The following is a 17,019-nucleotide window of genomic DNA, read 5'->3' as shown; positions in this document are numbered from 1 at the left end:
GAAAAGGTTAAATAAAGTATTTTGAAGAAGTTTTCCTCAATGTTCTCTGAAACACACATGTTCGCTGGATAACAAATGAGACTCAAACGAAATCTGACTGCTTTTGAAAGTGCAGAGTCAGCAAGGTTTGTCCCCTAGCCATACAGAGTCACTACCCAGGAAGTTCCCATAGTCATTTTGCAAACCTGTACTTGAGAATATGCCAGTCTCTGCCAGCTGAGTCTGGTTTTTAGCTCTTTGATGCTGAATTCTGTGCAGCCAATAGCACCTCTCTCAGTATAGAAAATCTGGTAAGTGGGAGTTAGGTGTAAGGACAAAATGTGTGTTTACTTAAAATTAGAAGATACATAGTGTTAAAAAGTTTTGTAATGTGTTAACCTAACTTCATCTCTTTATCAGCTATGTGTTTGAAAGTCCTGCACCGTACTAGTATGTCATTAATCAGTGACATGAAAAACACTATTTTAGAACTTAAAATAAGTTAAAGAGGGACATAAGTCAGTATTATTCATCCTTTTGTCATTTTAAAAATGTAAATGTAATTTACCTATAATACAATTCAGTAGCATGCTGACACTGTATGTTACTTGGTTTTGCTGTTTACCATTAGGTGTTTGAAATATGATGTTAATGTTTGCTCCCAGTTGAAGCATGCCTCTGTTTGTAGCATTGTAGTTTTAATTTTCATGTGCTTCACTTCAGCACATAGTAGCAGTATCTGTTCAAGGTAATTGGTTTTGATGATTCCTCACAGTCCTTTAGCCCTTTGCAGACCAGAACACCATAGTTGTTCACCAATATTGAAAAAAAATGTACCTATTAAGGATGGTGGCCTTGATTTTAAAAACTGTCATTGAAATAAGATAGTTCTTAGATACAGCATCTTAGAGGATTTTCAAGGTTGTCAGTATTTGAAAACCTGTTCCTTTTTTAAAGGAAGGCCTATTTGAGTACCTCAATTTCTCAGTTGCATTAAAAGAAAGTGTCTTAAATAAGACTATACATTTTTTACTTGTAATTCAAAAAGCAGTAAAATCAAAATATTTACTAACACTGAAGTAACAATTTTGCTATCATTTTATCGGCTAATTAGTATTCACTTACTGAGTCTGAAGTGTAGCTGGGGAATTCTTAAGTGATTGGGATGCTCCTATTTTATTTACCTTTTGGCATAAAAAATATTCTATTTTTTTTTTCAAAATCAAGTAAGGAGGCAAAAATTGATCTGCCTTTCTGTTTTGCTTTTGTATTTACAAAAGCATACCCTGCCCACTAAGCCACTTAAGCCATGCAAGTAAACCTCAGCTATATGTAGGCTGGCATCTCTGCATTGCCTGCATGCTGGCTCTGGCTGTTGTCAGTAATCCTGAGTTTGGGAGCTCTGGAGCTCTGAAGTGACTTACAGGAGCCAATAATGAGGAATTGGCTCAGTCACACCGAACTGCAGCTGCTTCCCTGTTCACTTTTTGGTCTGCTGCTGTTCATGGTGGTGTCCTGTGTGGAGGATGGTGCTGTATGTGAGACGCAGCACAAACATCTCGTCTATGAGATGTCTGTAGATGAGGCACACAGGGTCATGGCTAAGTGGTGGATTTGGCAGTGCTGGCTTAATGGTAGGAGTTGATGACCTCTTGGAGGCCTTTTCCAGCCTGGATGATTCTATGATCCCATGAGACCTTCCTTGCTTTGTAAGAAGCAGAAGCAAAGTGCTTCTGGTGAACTGCAAGGTTGTGATGTACTGGGTGTGGGTCCAAAGCTTTGAACAAACTGTCTGAAGAATTCAAAAGTCTGAAGGGCTTTGCATGTCCTACTGGTAACAACTGTTGAAATGGTTGATAAGGCTCAGTTTCTGTGCACTGACTCCTTAGAAGCTGATCTGCAATGAAATTAAACTCTTTGTTTTAATTTTCTGTGCAGAGACAGAATGCTTTTGACTTTAAAAAAATGAATAAAACCCCCCTATGGCTACCAGGTTAATTGCAAATAAGTAATGTAAGAATGTGTTAAAATACAGTAAATTACTTGTTAAGTGAACTTCCTTGCTTTGCCCCCACTTTATTTCCACCAAGTTAAAAAAGAATACAAGACCCTTAAAAAAGTAAACTTAATGACTTTGTTAGCAAAAATAAAAATACATAATTGGATTCACATATCTTTTTCTGGTTGCATATTTGATAAAACTTAGGAAATCATGATTCTTTAGAGACTCTGTCAGATGATAGGCTAATGGCTATGAGTTTAAGCCCACTCAGAAGGGTGGTGTGTCAGCCCTCACAGCAGAAAAAAGGGGAGTGTGGGCTTAGTTTATGTGGCAATTAATAATATTGAATTTAAAATTATTGCTAAATAGTAATTTTAAAGCACTTTGATGTGTTCATTTGCACAATCTGTTTCTACAGAACACTGAGTTATATTAAAAGATTGTGAATGTAATTCATTACCAGCACAGTTAGTATTGATGGGTTATCTTACAGGTCACTGAACCAAACCATGTAAATTACTTACTTACTTCTAATCAGTCTAGGGAAAAAATGGATACAATTTTCTGTAGATTTTTCTCCACTTTTTCTCCACACCTGCAATTGTGTTAAATTGAGAAAAAGAATGATTAAACCTTAAGCATCTGTTACATGACTTTCCTGCTTGCCATGCTGAGGAAACTTCACCTGATTTCAGTGAGACTTTGATCACACATATTGCAGAAAGAGCCTCCCTCAAATTTCATACACTATCTTAGTCTCTCAGCTTTTAACTCTTACCTAGAATAGTTTGTCTGAAACAGAGACCCTTAATTACAAAAGTGCACGCTGCAGAACTGAGTGTAAAATTACTTTAAGAGAGTCATTAGACATTTGGTCAAAAAATGCAAAAAAAATCCACTAAACTAATCATAGTGTCAAATATCAAAGCTTTTTATTAAAACTGGTCTTCTTTAAGGAAATATTTCAGAGTGATTATTCATGCCTAATTAATTTCACTAATTGGTAGTGATTTTGATAATACTTTCACATAATAATACTTTAAACCTAGATATCCTATTGTTATAGTGAATTCAATGATACAAACATTAAAACGAAAATACAGATAGACTGTTATAATGCAATTTACGTTGGCCATTTTAAAAATAAAACAATTGAAAAGTTAAAAGCACATCAGGAGACTGATCAGATTAATGCACTCAGTTTTGATGTACTGTAGTTATCGCAGAAATATTAATGACTTATCTCTAATGAAAGAAAAAAGGTTTTTACCTACTACTGTGTCTGAAATTATTAGGTTTCAGACACAGTGTGACAGTTCTGAAGTAAGCTTTTATGCTATAATATAATTTGTAATTTAAAATTTAGTTTTACTCTGCTATTGCCATGTATTCCACAGGATGTAAAACTGAACATCTTGACTGGTTGAGGTCAAATTATGATCATCTGAACATGTTTTTTTCAAGTACACAAAATATAACCAAGAAAGAGCTTTGAACTTATAATTTAAATTACTTAAATTTTGACATGGAGACAGTATTGCCCACACTGTCTGCCTGTATTCCAAATGGAGAATTTTATGGCTGCCATTAGCTTTTAGGTTAACTATTCTTTAAAAGTCAGTAATGGCACCTGTAGGTACAGAGTGTAGAGTAGCTTTTACTGGTGAAGAAATATCTATGTAGCAGTTTCCCACTTGGGGAACACTGAAAAACTTACATTCTTTCCTATTTCAAAGGCATTTCTTCACTGAATATTTGTTGAGCGCCCTGAGAACTAGAAAAAGAGTGAAACATCTTCAACACATTTTCATTTCCATTTAAAACCAAATTAAATTTTCACTGTGTTGATAACCATTTTACTTTTGCTTTCCATGCACCTTTACTCATGATTCTTTTAGCAGACTGCATATTTAAAGAAATACCAACAAATGTTTGATGCAGATATTTAATGTGAATTTATCACAGTTGTTTGCATTGCAGCCTTGCCTTACAGATTCATTCAGTGGGGGAGCAGAAGTATATCATGCATTCTAATAATTCACATAACTCAAATTTAAGATAACTAATATTTTGAAAGCTTTGTTTGAAGTGAAAATTATTTGCAGATCTTTCAATATGAATAGCTTTCAATAACAAAAGGTCTTAAAGAGAGTTGATATTTTGGTAAGATTTTGTACTGAGCAAAAATAAAGGGATGCATTCAATTCTGTATAGTTAGTTCTTCAGGAGTGTCAATTATAATATTTGTTTTTTAGCGTTACCAATTACTAGCTCTTAAAACCTGTCTTAAGGTTCTTTAGTAGTGATTTGAGTGCTCGGTTAATACTTTTTAAGTATGCGGCCATTTCAAAAGGATCTTTCTTTTATAGGAATACGTCCATATAAATAATAGATCTGCTGTTAAAGCAGAGGCAGTGTTCAGTTACTGCTGCAGCTGTAGGTTGGTATTATATCCAGTTTTAAACCACCCACATTTCCACAGCATCCACCCAGTCATGTGTTAAGTGGCACGATTAACATCTGTCGTGTGTGCTTCACTGTCAGCCTTAGAAAGCTGGGTAGGTAGGATAACAATTTATTTTAGTAGAGCTAATTTGAATTGTATTTCTGTATGCCTGAATTAGAAAAGGCAGACCTGAAGATGTGTCCTTGAAGCACAAGGCAATGATGGTGTACATACCTAGTGAGACTTAAAGTCCTCATTTCAGCTGATCTATGAGAAAGCTGGCTCCTGCCAAGCAGGCTTTTCCTTTTGAATTGTCCGGTTCCTTGCAATCTCCAGAAAACTCTGTGGTTCAAAATGGTGGCCAGCAATCAATGGTGGTTGTTATCCACCATTTCTGGACATGGAGTTTTCTGGAGCTCCTGGACCTTTAAAGACCCTGGAGATGAGGTGTGGGTGAGAGAATGACACAGGTGGTGGCTGCGTAGCTGCCTCAGTCGTTCAGTTTCCTGCCGAAGCTTCCACTCTCTACTTAAAAATATCAGATGCTGGCATCTCTAAATTTTAGTTCCAAGTGGTGGGAAATTCACAAGATCGGTTGTTTTTTTCTCAAATGTTGCCATCTTGGCCTGAACTCAAATGACAGCAGCTGTTCTCATGAGATTTCAATTTCAGCCAACTGAAAAAACAGCCTTTTCCTTTTCAGATCTAGCCAGCTAGTGATGGTGGCAGTGACTTCTCTTCACAATTTTAGGAATCCATACATCTCCTCCCACACGCCACATACACATGAAGAATAAAATGGACTCCAGTGTGCTATGTATTTATCGTTTCTGCTGAATGGAATTGTCTATTTTGTATGTGCAAAACGTGGCCCAGTCCTCCAGTGTTCAGCATTTACATTTAGTATGCAACATATTCACTAAGGATTTATGTGTAAAGATCTGTAAAACAAAAAACTTTCCTCTAGGGAAGCACTGACTGGGAATGACTTCCACCTTCAGTCACACGCGATGCTATTGAAATACCAACTCCTTCTGATTGATCTCTGCCAGTGTTCACTTGCCCTTCTTCCTCTCCAGCTTTCAGCAGCATATGGAGCATCAACAGACTCGTGGGCAGCTTGGCTTGACCTGAAAAAATCAGAAAGCAGTACTGATTTTAAAAATAGGGTGCGGAAGCTGAAGGCAGCTTGTGCTTCTGTCTCACAGGAACAGGAGTGGCGGAGGTCAAAGAGGACTTGGTGTGTGTGTTGAGAGGATTGGGACCAGGTATGAAGGGGAAAAAATAGACTTGTACTTCTCCTCCCCTCTCTTACACATGGTTGTGTTCCTTGAGTGTGGCATTGGACTATGACTTCTGCAGTCTCTGATGGAAGGTGGGAAAGGTGCTCGCTTCCCATCCCCCCTTCCCACAGTCTCCAGCCTTCTGACTGATGGACTTTCAGTCCCTGGCTGCTCTTCTGGGGTACCTTGTTACCAGGCACCTTTTTCCTCACCACTATCCAGCACTGGCACCCTATGATCTCTGTGGCTAGCTAGGGAGATGTCCCATATATATGTTTTCAGTGCCCCAAGACAGAAAATTATGGTTTGGAATAATGCAGATTTGGTTCAATTTAGACTGTAGGAAAGGAGGAAAACACTGAGAATTTATCATACTTGTGAATAACCACTTACATGAGAGTTTGGGTTTATGTCAGTCTTTCTCCCATCTGAATTCATAGAACTCCTGATAGTTAGCCTGAGAGCCATCTTGCTCAGGCTTCTTCTCATGTTGTACAAAGAAAAGTCTAAAACTTTCTGTTTGAGAGCTTATTTAATCCAGGGATGTGGAATTCCCAGCCAGATTGATAGGAGGTTAAATTCGTGATTGTGGGCTGAAAAACTGAGTGACACGTTTGAAACTTGATCTTAGATTTGAGGTATCTAAGGGAGAGTGTCTTTTCTAGGCTGGTGCAATGCTGTTCTTACTTAAACCTTGTGGAGCTGAGAGGAGTTAGCTGATCACTGTTACATGTGTAAAGGTTAAGCTCTGGCATCCATACAGCAGTCCTCTGGCTGTTCAGGCACCATAAAAGAAAATGTGGCCCCAAATATTCTTGATATGTTGTCTATGCCACATCCAAATACAGGCCTATGCTAGTATGTGCTCACTTAGAAACCATCAATGGAATTCAACTTAACAAGTATGAGTGCAGGCCTGTACCTGAAATCTCTGTGCAGGTCTGTAACGTGGAATTCTCCATAGCTGTCATTGGAGAGGAATGGGCCTTTGTTAGGATAGATTAATCTCATCCTAAGGTCCACGTTTTTCTATGCCAACTACAGATGTAACCTAGAGTGAGTAACTCAGCTAGTAATACCATTTTTTTGGTAGGGGTGTGAAGATAGGCAAGGTGAATCTCCCTCCTTGTGGCAGTCAGACAACAGGGAGATGCTTGCCAGTAGGTATGTGTCAGAGCTAAATCCTCCTTCTCAGGATCAGGAAATTGGAAGCAGTTCCTGGATGCCCACCCTGTACATCAGAGAGTTACAGCACAGGGGGATATCTTGCTCCAAAATCTGTGTTAATGAACACTTAGAGAAAATATAAAAATAACCTTAAGGGGAGCATTCTCATTTGCAGTCAGGACTGTGGATACAGAGCTGGCAAAGACTGTCTGGAGCTGGATATGATGTTATAAGGAAAAGAAGCATGAACTGCCAAGAGATGCTCAAGGTAACCCATCCCTCAAATGAACAGGTCTGGGCCTAGGAACTTAGAAGATTCTCCAGTATCTTACTGGATGACCTTGAAAATATTTTTTCTTCTTGTTATAGTTCTAGTTCCTAGTAAATATAATGTGGACAAAGCATTGATTTCTTGCAAAAGACTTCGTGTTGGTTTAAGACAATTTACAGGGTGGTGCCTGGGAAACAAGCTACCTCCCCTTTAGTTTTAAGGACTACCCTTTCACAGGTGAGGAGAGACTAATGTGAGAAGATGTAAGTGAAAAATAAAAGTTTAGTAAAAATGGAAACAATAACAGCCATATTAACAGTAAATCACTAGATACAAAGGTGCTGATTCCTATGGATTGCCTGGGGAACGAGGAGAAACAAGATACGGAAAGATGGAATACAATACACATATTTTGGGCTACCTGGGACACCCTTTGTCAAGCCAAATGAGGAGAATCTGTGCAAGTGCTGAAGGGTTTTCTCCTGGTACTGGAGAGGTATGGAGTTCCAAAAAAGTGCTGTAGAACAGCCATTTAATTTTTGTCAATAGGTCTTAATATAGGATAGCATTAGAAATATTATATGAATAGATGCAGTAACTTAAATCAACGATGAAAGAAAAAGTTTACAGGTAGAGTATATCAAATGCAGCTCTGTGATGGAAATTAGATGACTTAAAATAGTAAAAAATGATCCATGTTTTCAATATGCAGAGGTCAGTAAGCAAGCTTTATTGTAAACAGAAAATAGACTCGCTCATCTTTCATAGGAAAAGATGATTTTATAAAAGCAACAGATATCTTCATCAACATAAGATTAAATAAAACATAGTGATAATAATACATAACTGCTTTCTAATGAAGATTTTTCTATTAGTGATAAAATAAAATATGTTCTTTAGGAACTGTATCCATGTTCATGCTTGGCTTATCTGACAGAGACTAACCTTTCTTGGTTATGTGATTTAATGTGATTTTTGGTTATAGTGACAATGCTAAGATTTCTTCCATTTTCCATATATGAATTCTGCTTAAATCATAGAGCTTGAGCTTTTAATTTAAGCCGTTCTTCTACATTTAACGTTTTTTTCACTTTTTTTAACCTCTACAAGAACATCATGCTTTCTGTGTTGGTATCTCAAATTCTCCCTGTCTAGGCCATATAGAAATAGTGTTTTACCTTCTCTGTTGCTATTAACACAGTCACAGGGTATAAGAATGACCTGTCCAAGTTTTTTACAGGACACCAGGTTGTGTTGCCTTGCCCAGAGATAGAAGGATGTTTACTGTGAGAATCTTTCTAGAGCTTGGGAGTAGAGGATCTGGGTGATTGTAGTAATTCCCAGCATGAACTGATGTACAGCAGCACTGGTGTTTTTTCATTGAGGGATTCCAGGAGCAGTCAGGTGATCCACAATGGTGTCTGGAGGCAGAAATGAATGTAGGCAGTAGATGCTGAAGTAAACTGCTGCAGTGTGGTCTAGAAAAAAGCATGTTGTGTCTGCAGCTCTGGTTGAAGGAAGGGAATTACCTTAGACAGTCTGGAGCAGAATGTGAGAAGCAGGGCTCGTTTGTGTCCAGCTGACATGTGCTGTTATTAAAAATGACAGTGGCAAGGACACCACTCAAGTGCACCACAGTTGCCTTGAATACAGTTACATTTTTGACTTTTGAAACATTGAATTGTGAATGGTTTTCAACAAACCAGATGGAACATACAGGAAAATAAAGGTTCAATAGTCCAATAAGAAATTTTGCCAGCATATGCTTTTCTAAAAGCAATTTTATTGTCACATTGATTTTGAGTTCTCCTTAACAACAATGAAAAGAAACCAATGGGATTTTTAAAATTAATGCTGCACTTTTTTGCTATTCTAAAATAAATTTTTTCAATATAATTATTCAAAGGATTTGTATCTGATTTTTATATTAAAATACTTGGAATTGCATTTACATTTTTAAAGACATGTGCTACCTTGTGTGTCCAACCACACAGTTTCAGCCGTTTAGCCTGCATCAGACAAATGCTGATGTGACTCCACACATGCAATGTCTGTTACCCAAGTTTAAATTTTTCCTTTCTACCTAGAAAAATGAAATCCAACACATGTAGCTGAAGTGGTTTAAAACATCAGTAGCTGTTCTCTGCCAGCAGAAGGTCACAGTCAGCTGCTGAGCTGCCTTAGTGGGTTGGGTTTGCTGTCACCTACTTCTGTACAAAGTCAGCTGGGTTAGCTTTTGCCTGTGCTGGGGGTGTGTGTGGTTGTTCAGTCTCTCATGGAAAACAACTGCAGGAACTTGCTCTTAAACTGTTACAGCTGTTTCCAAATCATTGCCAACTCTTTAGGGCTCTGGTACAATACTGTGTGCAGACCAAGGCTTTTAAAAAAATGTCAAAAGTATCACAAGCCATCTTAACAACGGCGGGGAGTGTTTAGAGCTATTTTTGCCCTAATTGTACATTGGGAAGAGAGACAGTTCCTTGCAAGAACAGGACTTCCTAATAATGAATTTATAAGAATAAAACTTGTAAAGTGTATTTGACAGTATTTAGCAGCTGCAGAATTTCGTCATTTGTTCCCTGATTTCATGCTGTCAAATCTGACAACATGAACTAGTGCCAATCTTTGCTTTGAAAGACAATTTCCTTTTTTATAAAAATTCTAATTATTAAAGCTAAATTTAGATTTTATGAAAAGGAAGTTTTTAGTCCTTTATATTTGTCAAATAGCTTTCAAAAACTAAGTTGGTTCTACCTTTGACAATTAGTCAAAACGATATTTACTGAAAACCGTATTTTTTTTCCACTTCTGCTACCAATGGATGAAGTTTGTGTGAATGGCAAGGAAGGTACTTGTATTTTTGATACACATAAAACTTGGTTATCAACTGTGTAGAATTCTGGATGTATTAGCCATTTTCAGGCCCACTTAGATGGGCACACTTGGATCTCATTTAGCTAAAGATACTATTGATCACCCACTGCATGTAGAGGAGAGGGTGTTCAACCTGGGAAGTTAACTTGGATGTTGCCATAATTTGGGTTCTAAAGATATACAACTCTTTTGTCTTTAAAATGACAGTGCTTTTAACACCCTTTTAATTGAATTTTCAGGTACTATAGGCAAAGGTTTAAATTAATGCAATTAGCAGCTGCTACTGTAACCTATGCTCTGGATACAGGCTATCTCAGCTCAGATGTTACTGGCCTTCTGAACTGTTCTGTGCTTCATCCAGATTCCATCACAACCCAGAAAGCACAAACCAGTTATTCCATTGCTTACCTGAAAATAATGCATGTGACAGTTTATGGTTTGGGGGAAGATACACTTTTATTAACTAGCAGCAAGCTAATCTCCTGACCTCTTTCCCTGGAATCCAGACTTCTGGATGCAGAACTGATGTAAGTGTACAGTTGGGTGGTAATGAGGGATTTGAGCCCTTTTCCCTCCTTCCCCCACATGATCTTAGTGTGGAGACTATAATGAGAGTTACAGTAAGTACATTGCCACCACTCAGGAAACTTTGGTCCTGGTGTTCTGAGGCATCTTGACTATGTTCTCACAAGTATGACCAATAAAGGTGGGACCACTGAAAAAAGTGCTAATGGCACATGAATTTTCTGCACCATCTGATGGAACAGCCATGTTCAGCTTCTAAAACAATATTCCTGAATGAACAGTTTTTACTTACTTTTACTACTATACTGCTGTAGTTCTAGCCTAGTTCTCTGAGAAATGATGAAGCATATACATTAAGAATGAGAAAATCTCAGCACAGTGCAAAAAATTGTAGAACACATACCTATGAGGCATCCAGTGCACACAGACTCATAGAATAGTTAAGATGGGAAGGAACCTCTGGAGATCATCTAGACCAGCTCCCGTGCTCAAGTAGGGTCAGTTGAAGCAGATTGCTCAGGGCCATGTTCAGTCAGATTTTGAGAATCTCCAAGCATGGAGACTCCACAACCTCTGCAGGAAACCTGTGTTCAATCAACTTCTTGATTAAAAAAAGCAAGGTTTTCTTATGTTCAAAAGGAATTTCCTGTATTTCAGCTTGTGACATTTGGCCCTTGTCAATTCGCTGGCCCCCACAGAGAAAAGCCTTGCTCATCATCTTTGTGCCCTCCCATCACATATTACACACATTAATGAGATGCCCTGACCCTCTGTTCTCCAGGATGAACAGTTCCAGCTCTCTTAGCCTCCTCTTGTATGACCTGCACTTGTCTTTGTGATCCTTTGCAGATCCTGCTCCAGTAGGTCCATGTCTCTCTTGTACTGGGAAGCCCTGAACTGGACAGAGTACTCCAGGTGTGGCATCACCAGGGCTGAGTAGAGGGGCAGGATCACATCCCTTGACCTGCTGGCAGTGCCCCCACCTCATGCAGGTCAGGATGGTGTTGACCTTCTTTGTGGAGCTTATATGGTCTAGTATTGTGTGGCAAGTTTCACTAGAGAGAAATAAAATTTTAGAAGGCGTGAACTAGCTTGAATTAAATTTTTAAATGGCAAAATATGGCCTCAGTGACATGAACAATGTGTGCTAGTAAACTGCAGGAGAGAAACTGTCAATCTGGGAATGAGACAACTGCCCACAGAGGGTTCAGTGATCAGTGAAAGCAACCTAAAGAACCACCAGAGTCTATTTCTTGGGAAATCTCTTGGCCTGGGAATAAGCCTTGGGGTGGCATTGGGCAAGGGGCTAGGACATCTAGTAGGCTACCAAGCTACCAAATAAAACACTGCAGCCTGTGGGAGTTCTCTGTATAAGCTCCATTTTTACGTAATTGTCTTCTCATTAGAGTTGTATTTGGTTACATATCTAAAATACTCCTGCTACTGGCTTTGCATAAAGCCAGTTGTAAGGAATAGTTAGGGGCGAGTCTTTGTGTTTTCCCTCTCCCTTGCTTCCAGTTATTTAGTCATGAGAACATGACGAGGAACTGTTTTGATTTTTTTCCCCCACATGCTGGGTGATTAAGGACCCGAGTGCTGAAGACCCACTTTCCCCTTCCCTGAGCATCATTTTCTCTTCCACGCAATTTGCAATATGTTTTTTAGGCTCTGCTGGAGCTCATGAAACATTCATACCTGTGGTTATATGGTGCATTTTGTAGCACTTGTACCCTGGTATTACTGTGTGCCTTTAGCCACATGACATCCTTGTGTCTAACCCGAGGGACATGGATTTTACTGATGGACCACTTAGTGAATAAGGAATGGCTGCACTTCAAAGGGTTGTAATCAGTGACTCAGTGTCCAGGTGGAGACCAGTGACAAGTGATGTTCCTCAGGGACTGGTGTGCCTGGCACGGTTTGACACCTTTGTTGGCAATATGGACAGTGGGATTGAGTGCACCCTCAGCAAGTTTGCCAATGACAGCGAGCTGAGCAGTGGGGTCAGCACGCTGGAGGAAAGGGATGTTGTCCAGAGGGATGTGGACAGGCAGGCCTGTGTAAAGCTCATGAAGCTCTACAAGGCTAGATTCAAGGTTCTACAGATGGATCAGTGCAATCCCAAGTACAAGTACAGGCTGGGTGGTGAATGGATTGAAAGCAGCCCTGAAGAGGTCTTAGTGAATGTTGGTGAATGAGAAGCTCAGCATGACCCAGCAATGTGCACTTGCAGTCCAGAAAGCCAAACACATCCTGGGCTGCTTCGAAAGATGCACAGACAGCAGGGCCAGGGAGTTATTCTCCCCTTCTGCTGCAGTGTGGTGAGACTCCACCTGGAGCACTGCATCCAGCTCTGGAAACCTAACAGAAGAATGACATGGACCTATTGGAGCGAATCCAGAGGAGCGTCACAAAGATGATCAGAGGGCTGGACCACCCCTCCCAAGAAGACAGGCTGAGAGATTTGAGTCGTTCAGGCTGGAGAAGAGAGGGCTCTGGAGAGACCTTATAGCAGCCTTCCAGTACCTGAAGGGGCCCTATGAGAAAGCTGTAGAGGGGCTTTTTTACAGGGGCATGTAGTGATAGGGCAAGGGGGAGTGGCTTTAAAAGGAAAGAGGGTAGGTTTAGATTAGATACTAGGAATAGGTTTGTTATTGAGTGAAGCACTGGCACAAGTTGCCCAGAAAAATTGTGGATACCCCATTCCAGGAAGTATTCAAGGCCAGGTTCGGTGGGGCCTTGAATAACCTGGTCTTAATGGTCCATGTCCCTGTCCATGGCAGGGGGATTGGAACTAGTGGTTTTTAATGTCCCTTTGAAACCCGAGACCATTCTGATTGTATGATATCTGATATGCTGTTTACGTAAGTTATAGACCTAAATGTTTTGTCTGAAAATATGCCTGAAAAAAAGTTATTCTCTGCTTCCTTCCTCCCCCAGAATCATAACTGTCCACGATTATATATTGTCAGAAGTTTATGTCTGGCCCTAGTTAATCCTCTTTCATTTCATGGTGGTCCTACTTTTGGACTCAGAGCTTCAATACTGATTCTGTACGTGGAGGTCCATTCTGATCTGCCAAAACCAAAGAAATGAGTATCCACAAACAAAAAGACAGAACTGGACAGAATGATTTCACTGCTTCTTTTTCTTCAACAGACTGTAGTCTGATTTGGGTTCTTATTTGAAATAGAATTGAAAAAGTCAAAGGAGGCCTCACAATATTCATAAAATCTCTCAGATAAGGAGTCTTTTTAGCTGGCTTAAAGAAACCCATGCCACATCAAATGTGTTACCCGTGGGCCCCAGTTTCTCTGTGTTTTTGCTGTGTTTTGCTGTCTCTGGCCATTGCTGTTAAGAAGCTCTTTCTCATGCAGCATGTGGCCAAAAGTCACTTCAGGCTCCCATTTTCCAGGAGGATCCGAGTGGTTAAAAAGATATTTAATTGTCTGATTGCTCTGGAGGTTTCAGTTTAGAAGAATGCTGAAAAACAACTCACAAGTTCACCTAAACACTCTGGCTAGCTGGATTAATTTTCAGACTGTTTTGTGATTTTGAAGGAAACATCATATCTGAAGGAGGTTTTTGCAGCCTACCTGCTTGATGGTTGGGACTGCCCAGGGAAGCAGTGCCTTTGCAGGAGAGTCCCTGTGGAAGAGCCCATGTGTGTTAGCCTCCTGTTAGCAGGCTCAGTGCGGCTGGAGCAGTTGGAGGTGGTGACAATGTCTGCTGGAGGCGTGTGCTAGATGGGAGGTTGTGGCCAAGTTATGGTGTTGAAGGAGGAGAGGAGCAGACTATGTGTATGGTATCGGGGAAGATGGAAAAAGGATTGAGAGTGTCTTCACAGAGACCCTGCAGAGATGAGAACCTGAATGTCCTTATTGTGCAAAACAGGGCAGCCAGAACTGTGGGCAGTTTTTATATAAGTGGAGGAACACTGTGTTGAGGAACACTGGAGGCTTATGACTTCTGTCAGAAGTTGTCCTTACTAGATCGCTGTCTTACCTTGAAAAGGAAGGTCAGGCGATTTCTGTGTTGAATGGATAAATGCAAATGTTGTCACCTTCAAAAAATCCCAGAATTTTAACTTGGAAAACAACAAGCCAGTAAGCCTTACTTCAGCCCCTGGGAAAATCATGGAGTGAGTCCTTTTGTAATATGTTTCTGGAAAAATTGGTGATTGAAACAGTCAGAATGTATTTCTTAAGAGTAAATCATTCTTGACCAACTAAGTTGCTTTGCCATGATGAAATCACTGTTGTTGTGGATGAGAGACTACTGTGTCATTGACCTTGGCTTTAGCAGAAAGTTCTGTAGAGTTTCCCATAATATTCTCATATCCAAACTGGGGCCTGACTGTCTGGATGAACTAGCAACAGTTAGAAACCTGGTGGTTGGATGTTTAGACTCAGAGTGTAGCAGTTAATGGTTCATATTCTTCCTGGATACCATTGGAGTGCCAAAGGGGTTTCTACCCCTTTTAATGTCTTTTTCAGTGACCTGAAAAAGGCAACAGAATGCATTTTGGTTTAAGTTTGCAGATGATGACATACTGGGAGGGCCAGTGGATAGGAAAAGATTTTCATCTATAGGGAGCCTGATAAATAAGAGTTGTGGGTTGACAGGAACCCTGTGAAATTCAGTAGGGCAGATGCAAACTCCTGCTTAGAAACAATGTACCAATGTGGGATGGAAATGTGGCAGTTCAGCAGAGTACTTTGGTCACCCAGCAGATGGGAAGCTGAATATAAGCCAGCAGTGTACCTTGGTAGCAAAAGCCAACAGCATCCAGCAGCCGGGAAATGAAGGGGAGGTGTTGTCCTCTAGTCAGCACTCACTAGGTGTCATCTGGAATATTGCATCTTTTGGACTTTTTCCATCTTCCCTGACACAATACATATAGTTTTGGAGCCCACAATACAGGAGAGGTGATTATGAGCTGCAGTGAGTTCAGCAGAGGCCACCAAAATGGTCAGGGATTGATCTGGAGCTCTTGTCCTGAGAGAGGCTGAGGGACCTGGTCTTGCTCGTCCTGGAGAAGAGATGGCTTTATGGGGAACCTGTTAGTGACCTTCTGTACCTACAAAGACTTTATTCAGAAGATGGAGCCAGGCTTTCCCAAGCACTGTGTTGGTTGGAGGATGAGATATATTGAGCATAAACTGAAGAGACTTTAAAGAAAAAAAGACTTGGGAAGAAACTTGAGAGACTCAGAGTATAAGGAAAAGCTTTCTCATCATAAGGATAGTCAAGCAGTGAGATTGCCCAAAGATTGTGTAGTCTCCATCCTTTGAGGTTTCAAGACTGACTGAGCAACCTGATATGACATCAGAGCTGTGAGCAGTTGGTTAGCCTAGATCATGCCCAGAAAGCCCTTCCAACCTCAAATATCCTGTGATCCTGTGCATAAGAGTATGTATAGATTATGTACAGAATGAGTTCTGTGGAGACTATATATGGAATGTCTTCACAGAGGCCACAAAGGTTCACTTTTGACAAGTAATGTATACTTTTTAAAATAAGGAATATTCAGATTTCCATGAAAGGAAAAATAAAATGTAAAAAAACCTGTATCTGCTCTTCTCTGCATTCCCAGTTCTTTGCAGATCTTATTTTAGCCCAGAACCAGCAAAGTCTGAAATGTTGTCACCATATTCATGCACACATTCCTTGCCTGGATTCATGTTGAATACATCGCTATGAAAGATTTAATAAATGACTTCCATTTACATCATTGATGTGGCGAATAGAGCATGAAAGGTGGAAAAAACAGCTTTCAAAATATCAGTGTAGCTGTTCTATTTGGGGACAACCCTTCAAACACCTGAATTATTGCATGTCTTTTAAAGTGAGGGTGATACTTCTATTCTAGGTAAACACCATGCTGGTGTTTGACAGTTTGCAAATAATTCATACAATAAATGTCCCCTAATGTAGTCTAAATGCATCTCTCAGATATTTCCAACTGGGCAGCATAGATGTAACCAAGAATAATTGAAGAGCTGATTTTGTGCTGTGTTAACAGAACTGTCTTCCTGAATATGTTAGGATGCCTAACATGTTGGCTTTCTCCATGATCATATTGTTTGAATTGGATGTGAAAGAATGGTTAGTACTATTTAGTCATAATCTGCCATAAGAATCTTAAATAGCTTAGGAAAAAAAAATCATAATTATGTTCCTAAGTCTGATGGTATTTCAGATCTTGCAGTGATAAAGGCTTTTTGGTCTTGTCTCAGAATTACTTTTAGAAAAAGAAGTATGCTCTCAACTTAATCATGTCAGCATCAGAACACCTGCAAAATTAGATCAAAAGAAAAAGTGGAATTACTGAGATTTGCTTGCTATGAATAGCACTGGTGTGAATGCATTAAGCAGTCTTATTTGCTGTACTGAAAATGCAACATTCCCAGAGGAACCAGTACAAAAGAAAACAAATTTGGGGATGTATTGACTGTTTGAGATAGCAGTT

At 39.7% G+C, this 17,019-nt stretch overlaps 1 protein-coding gene across 46 annotated transcripts in view; it reads left to right on the top strand.

The window, feature by feature from the left end:
* Window positions 1-17,019, top strand: part of RIMS1 (regulating synaptic membrane exocytosis 1) — a 307,441-nt gene that overhangs the window by 42,982 nt on the left and 247,440 nt on the right. The window contains exon 2 of one of the 46 annotated variants that reach the window (XM_074538413.1): window positions 11,397-11,539. The exons of the other annotated variants lie outside the window; for them this stretch is intronic. The gene's annotated coding sequence lies outside the window, so the exon portion shown is untranslated. The remainder of the gene's footprint in view (window positions 1-11,396; window positions 11,540-17,019) is intronic. 46 annotated transcript variants of the gene reach the window in all.

Source organism: Zonotrichia albicollis, chromosome 3 (assembly GCF_047830755.1).
Source record: "Zonotrichia albicollis isolate bZonAlb1 chromosome 3, bZonAlb1.hap1, whole genome shotgun sequence".
NCBI classification, from domain to species: Eukaryota; Metazoa; Chordata; class Aves; order Passeriformes; family Passerellidae; genus Zonotrichia; species Zonotrichia albicollis.
This window is presented reverse-complemented; position numbering and strand designations above follow the sequence as displayed.